The sequence below is a fragment of the Elephantulus edwardii genome, unplaced genomic scaffold (genome assembly GCF_000299155.1).
Source record: "Elephantulus edwardii isolate Elephantulus edwardi_28Jun2011 unplaced genomic scaffold, EleEdw1.0 scaffold00356, whole genome shotgun sequence".
Lineage (NCBI taxonomy): Eukaryota > Metazoa > Chordata > Mammalia > Macroscelidea > Macroscelididae > Elephantulus > Elephantulus edwardii.
The window spans coordinates 714057-720870 of record NW_006400106.1 but is presented as its reverse complement, the minus strand read 5'-3'; the positions used below and the strand labels follow the sequence as shown (position 1 = coordinate 720870).

The following is a 6814-nucleotide window of genomic DNA, read 5'->3' as shown; positions in this document are numbered from 1 at the left end:
TGAATTGTATTGGAAAAATCTTCTATCTATGTCCTCTCTAGAATGCTGAAAAGCAACAGACTAACCTGTGCCTGACCCAAGCCATGGTCTTCGTAATTACATGCAAAGCATCAGAGATCTGGACAATGAATAAAGATGATAGAAGAATAATTGATGTCTTTGAGTTGTGGTGCTGGAGTAGAATATTGAACTTACCATGGATTGCCAAGAGAACAAACAGATCTGTTCTGGAGAGGGTGAAACCAGACTGCTCTTTGGAGGCAATGATATTAAAGCTCTGTCTCACGTATTTTGGTAATGGTGCCAGAAGGGTCCAGTTCTTGGAGAAGGACATCATGTTTGGAAAGGTGGAGGGACAGCGCAGAAGAAGACTACTCTGGATAAGGTGGATCGACACAGTAACTGGGGTAATGAGCTAGGTGTGTTGTTGGAGACAGTGATATTGGCTCAAGTTAGGGCAGGATCCAGAGCTATTGTACATAGGGTCGTTATGAGATGCAGGTGACTTGAACACACACCACCATCACCACACACACACACACACACACACACACACACACACTCTCTCTCTCTCTCTCTCACACACTCTCACACACACTCACTCACACAGAGCTGCTATTCCTTGGAGAGGGCCATGATGCTGGGAATGGTGGGGGTCAGCTAGGGAGAGGAAGACTCTTAGCCAGGTGATGGACAACGTAACTCCTGCAATGGGCTTTTGTGTGTCAAGAAGTGTGAGGATGGCCCAGGACAGAGCAAGGTTCAGGTCTTTTGCTCATAGGGTCGCTATGAGTTTTAGTCAACTCAATGGCACCTAACAACAGTGAGAGAGAGAGAGAGAGAGAGAGAGAGAGAGAGAGAGAGAGAGAGAATGCTTAGTCCCTGAGGTACACACAGTAGCTGAAGGTAAAAATATTAATAGTCTAGATGACTGCTGTCAAGTCTATTCTAGCTGTATAGAGATAAAACTCTATTCAGTGTCTGAGACTGTATGTAAATCTTTGTGGGAGGAAAACATGTCTCTTTTTCCTCAGAATTAGCTGGTGCATTCAAGCTGCCAACCTTGATTAGCAGCCTAACGCATAACACAATATGCCACTAGGTGTTTAACAGAGAAAATGAAAAGCAGTACTTCTTTCACAATATCAGGCTAAAGCAAATACTTCAATTCCCTTCTCCCTTCCAGTTGTCAGCACTTGGCAAAGTATTATACCTAAGAATCACCACAAAACTAACTCCTACACATTAGTACGGCCAGACAGGTTGGGAGCATACTTGTTGATCATTGAACCTGTTGCAGTGCTTGATATAGGACAGAGGGCAAGGAAGGAAGAGCTTGCAGGCTCGCTCTGTGAGCTTTCCCTGCTCTCCAAAGGACTCTAATTTCCCATCTGTCAGGCTCTCGGCGCTTTTCAATAAATATCCTGACTTCATAAGGAATGTTGCCAGCTTTGTTTCCTCTTTAGCTCTGCTGTGTGGATTCCAGAGTGAACGTTTTTATGCCACCTTTTTCCTCAGACCCACCCACGCCACAGGGCAGGGAGGACTCAGGAGGAGAAGAAGTAAGAGGCAAGGACTAGATATCAAAGGGAGGTGATATATGGGAAAATCTCTTAGGAGTGTACCTTGGAAGATAAGTAGGAAAAATAAATTTAACTAGGCTCAGTGTGCCTGAAACTAAACAGAGAGTTTGTAATCAAGAGGCCAAACCCTTGGGCAGGGAGGGGAGGAGAAAATGAAGGATAGTGATGCAATCAGTAACAATAATTGAGTTCGGCTCAGTTTTTGCTTGTTGCTTGCTGGCCAGATAGACTTGCCCATGCTCTTTTCTAGTCATTTCTAGACTTTAATCTGTCACAGCAGAATTGGAGGTAGTTACAGCACTTCACACTCTTCCCTTCCCTTGACTTGTATACTCATTTCTTTCTTCTTCTCTTACTTCCTTCTTTTTGTTGTTGTTGGGTTTTGGTTCCCCCCCCCCTTTTATCCATGTATTTCATTTAACTGCTGCTGACACCTGCAATTATGGTTGGGATCTTAATATGTTTAAGAATAAAATAGACTGTTAGTCTCTTAGAGGATATGGTTCAAGACTATTTTAGAAAATTACAATGAAGAACTAAATTATAGTGAAGAATTTACCCCTTTGAGATAAAGTTTGGGCAAAGAGTATTAAACTTACTCTGAACTGCCAGAAGAACAAAGAATTCTGTCTCAGCAGAGGAACAAGAATCCTCTTGGCTAATGATGTTTATTTTGCTATCAGGAAATTTTTATATTTGATGATGTTCAAAAGTAAAAGGTTTAGTTTTGATCTGGTGGGAAATGGAACTTAATCTAACCTTACTGAGGAATGTTAAGGAATGTGGGTAATTATATGTGCTGGTTAGACATGCTGTTGGGGCAACTGTAGGAAATATTGATAAGGAATCACGAAGAACAAAAAGCTGCCACAAGCCTCATCATGAATTCTAGGAAACAAGGTCAGTGCAAGGTTTTCAAAGAAGTCCATATTGCCAAAGGAGGTGCTGCACTTTGTCTGAATGCTCAGTGTAGAGTGAAGGACACAGAGACTTACCACTGTGAGGACACAAGCATCACATGGGGACTCAGTTCAATGAGGTTTACAAAGCCATAGGTGAAGATTTTCTTAAAATTGCTACTGGTTCATCCAATGAGGTAGCCCAGTTTCTGTCCAAGGAAAATCAAGTCTCTGCCCAAATGAAGGATCTCCCTTTCATAGCCACACCTGAGGAGGTAGTTACCTTCTTTTGACAGCATTGCCCTGTCACTGGAAGGCAAGAAGGCATCTTTTTTCACCTACCCAGATGACAGGCCAATAGGGGACACTTTTGTCCTATTTGTTTATGAGGAATATGCACAGGATGCATTTAAAAATGTATAACTGTAAAAGATACATTGAACAGCAGCAAAGCAGCTAAAATTCAGTAGGTGCTGGATCGATTCTCCTCTGCCCCTTTCATTCCACTTCCAACCTCTCTCTTTATTCCAGTACTATCTCAGCAATTTGTAGCGCCTACAAATGTTAGAAAATGTCTACGTCTTTGAGATTTTCCCTGTGCAGCCACAACTGAGTACATTCTGGACTTCCTGGGGGAATTCTCCACATACTTGAACTCATGGAGTTCACATGATATTGCCTTTATCCAGATGAAGTCTACAGATCTAAAATTTTTGGCTGCACAGAAGTATCACTAAAAAACCATGAAGGACATAATATGTTGAAGTTTGTCAGTGTTCAGTTGAGGAGATGAACTTTGGGCTAATGGGGGATACTTTAATCAAAATGGCTTATCTCTACCACCATTTAAGTCAGTGTGCTTATCTCCTCTCTCTTAGACATTTCTCACTCCTGCAGCAGTTATCCCTGCTAAAGCAGCCATTTATTAGCCCTCTGTGACTTTTTTTAAATGTAAAAAAAAAAAAGTTGTACCGTATGTACAACAGTCTTAAACTCTGCTCTATCCTGTGTCAATCTCACTGTCTCCAACACACCTTCCTCCATTACCCCAGTCACTGAATCAACCCATCTCATAGCAGTTCTTCCTCTCTTGAGCTGTTCCTCCACCCTCCCAAGCATGACGTCTCTCTCCAAGGACTGATCCCTCCTTGCAACATGTCCAAAGTATGTCAGATAAAGGTTTGAATTCTTGCCTCCAAGGAGCAGTCTGGTTTAAGCATCTCTAGGTTGAAGCTGTTCGTTTTCTTAGCAGTCCACAGTATATTCAATACTTGTCTCCAACACCATGGTTCAAAGTCATCAATTCTCCTTCTATCCTCCCTAGTCATTGTCCATCTCTCTGACACATAGCAAGTGACTGCAAAGCCCATGGCCTATATCTGGTGCACCTTAGTCTCCAAAGTGACACCACTGCTCTTCAGTATTTTGGAGAGTTCTTTAACAGCAGACTTTCCCATCACAATACGTCTTTTAATTTCCTGGCAGATTTATTTTTTTAAATACAGTTACAAATTTTATTTTCTCAGAATAAATGCTTTTATATTTTTATATAGCCAGTTGTGAATAGTGCATATACATACATATATGCAAATGCATGCATATATCTGTGGTTACTCTGTTTTGCAACAAAAAGATCAAGACATGGTTAGAAAAAATTCTAATGTTTTTATTTGTGTGAGAAATAACACACATAAGATGATAATTTTGTGAGAATATGAAGTAAATATATATATCTAGGGAACACAAGTGGTGCCCTGCTACATTCACCAGTGATTCTACAGGAGAAAAACAGGCAAATTTCTCTTATACAATTTACAGCCTCTGCAAATCCACTGGAGAGTCAATTGTGAGTTGATTCTGACTCAAAAGACAATGAATTTTGATATTTTAGTAAGACTGTTATACATTTTGGCCTTATTTTTATTATGTACTAGATCATTTAATACAGTGAAACCCATGAAGCAGGAACTCCAGAGGACAACCTTGTTTTCCCATCTTTGATATAAGGAAATAAAAAAGTGTATTGCGGTGGGAAAGTCTGCTGTTAGGGACCTCTCTAAAGTACTCAGGAACAACGGTGTCTCTCTGGAGACTAAGGTGCGCCTGATACAGGCCATGGTATTTGCAATCGTTTGTTATACATCAGAGAGTTGGACAATGACTAGAGAGGACAGAAGGAGAGTGGATGCTTTTGAGCTATGGTGCTGGAGAAGAGTACTGAATGTACCATGGACTGCCAGGAAAACAAACAGATTCGTCTTGGAGAGGATTAAACCAAGCTACTCCTTGGAGGCAAGGATTCTGGGGCTTCGTCTGACATACTTTGGACATGTTGCCAGGAGGGATGGGTCCTTGGAGAGGGACATCATGCTTGGGAGGGTGGAGGGACAGCGCAGGAGGGGAAGACCCTCTATGAGATGGATTGATTCAGTGACTGGGGTAATCGGGATGGGTGTGTCAGAGGCAGTGCGGTTGGGTTGGCGCAGGATAGAGCAGGGTTTAGGGCTGTTGTGCATAGGGTCGCTATGAGTCGAAAACGACTCGACGGCACATAACAACAACAACAACAACAACTACTTTTAGTGCTATTAATGGGAAATATTTGAGTTTTCCCTCTCCGACATGTTTCCACTCTTCATGGGTTTCAGCTTTTGCTGAATATAGTTAGGTTTCCCCAACCATTGTTTGGCAAATTCATTTGGAATATAGTAATTTATTGACCACCAGTAGCTTTTCTGCTATCAAACATCATTAGCAAAAATTATCACTTCGTCTTTGCTCAAGATGAAATGTTTCCAGTTGTGCACTGTGTCTGTTCATTTGAGTCTTCATGATCTTTCGAGTCCACAAGCTCTCCAGCCTTCCACAGCATACTATCCAGTGGTCACTCAGCTTTTCATGAACTACACAGCATGCTATTCCAGTATGCAACTTAGGATGGAATTGTACACACAAGTGATCAGGCCAGGACTCTACCTGAAGAGTGGGTTTACATTTAAGGGCTCCTGCACTTAGACCATCTGCAGAAAAAAGTGTTTGAAAGATGTGTGGTGCTCCTGATACCAACAGACACATGAAAACATCTAGCAGCATCAGGAGAAGTTTATCTACAGTCAGGCTGCAGTATTGTAAGCAAAAACGATTGGGCAAATGACCTTGTGCCCTATCTTTGTGTGGAGTGAAAATTTTTCAGCCTGTGAACCAAATCCTTTTAGAAAGCAGCATATCTGGCTCCTCGCTGATTGAAAATAAGCATTAAAAAGTGAATTTGAAATCAGAGGCCTCCACTACTTCCAGCTAAAGTGACATCACAGGTGTTCCTTAAGATTTAGGTAATTGGAGGGGGTGGGAATCCACTTACACAAGTACAGTCTACCATCCTGACCATTAACTGTTATGGAAGCTTTATTTTTTGGTATTTCCACTCTTTTCTTGCAATCTCTTTTATCTTCTGTACAATCATGCTCTCTTACTAAATAAGTAATTGGAGAATATAGTCTTGAAATACTTAAATCATATTGTTATTATGTGCCATTGAGTTGCCTGTGACTCATAGCAACCTAATCATAGCCCTAATCCCTTTTATATCCTGTGCAAATCTTATTGTGTCTGACACACCTATCCCAATTACCCCAGTCAGTGAATCAATCCATCTCATTGAGGATCTTCCTCTCTTGTGCTGTCCCTCCACCCTCTCAAGCATGACATCCCTCTCCAAGGACTGGTCCCTCCTTGCAGCATGTCCAAATTATGTCAGATGAAGCTTCAGAATCCTTGCCTCCAAGGAGCAGCCTGGTTTCATCCTCTCTAAGACAAATCTGTTTGTTCTCCTGGCCGTCCATGGTATATTCGACACTCTTTTCCAGCACCACAGCTCAAAAGTATCAATTCTCCTATCATCCCTAGTCATTTTTGAGCTCTCTATTGCATAGCAAGTAATTGCAAAGACCATGGCCTGGATCAAGTGCACCTTAGTTTCCAGACTGACATCGCTGCACTTCAATACTTGGGAGAGTTCTCTGACAGCAGACTTTCTCAATGCAATTCTTCTTTTAATTTCCTGGCTGCTGGTACCAAGAGTACTGATTGTGGAGCCTGTTATAAATGTATGAAAAGAAATTAAATAAACCTTAATATTCTGTCTCTTGTTCATCATAATGTCTTAGCTATTAAAAGCTAACTAAAAACACTTTTAAAATACACTTGGAAAAAATTGTGTATCATACACAAAAATATATAGTTAAAACGTTACATCTCTTTCACAAGATACCAGTTAAAGAATGAACTAGGGGTCAAAAATGCAAAACCAAAAAAGCAGCAGCTACCTGTAGT

At 41.2% G+C, this 6814-nt stretch overlaps 1 pseudogene; it reads left to right on the top strand.

Annotated features, from left to right (window-relative positions):
* The first annotated feature begins 2464 nt into the window (after positions 1–2464).
* LOC102852898 lies at positions 2465–3360 on the top strand (annotated as a pseudogene).
* Positions 3361–6814: the final 3454 nt, after the last annotated feature.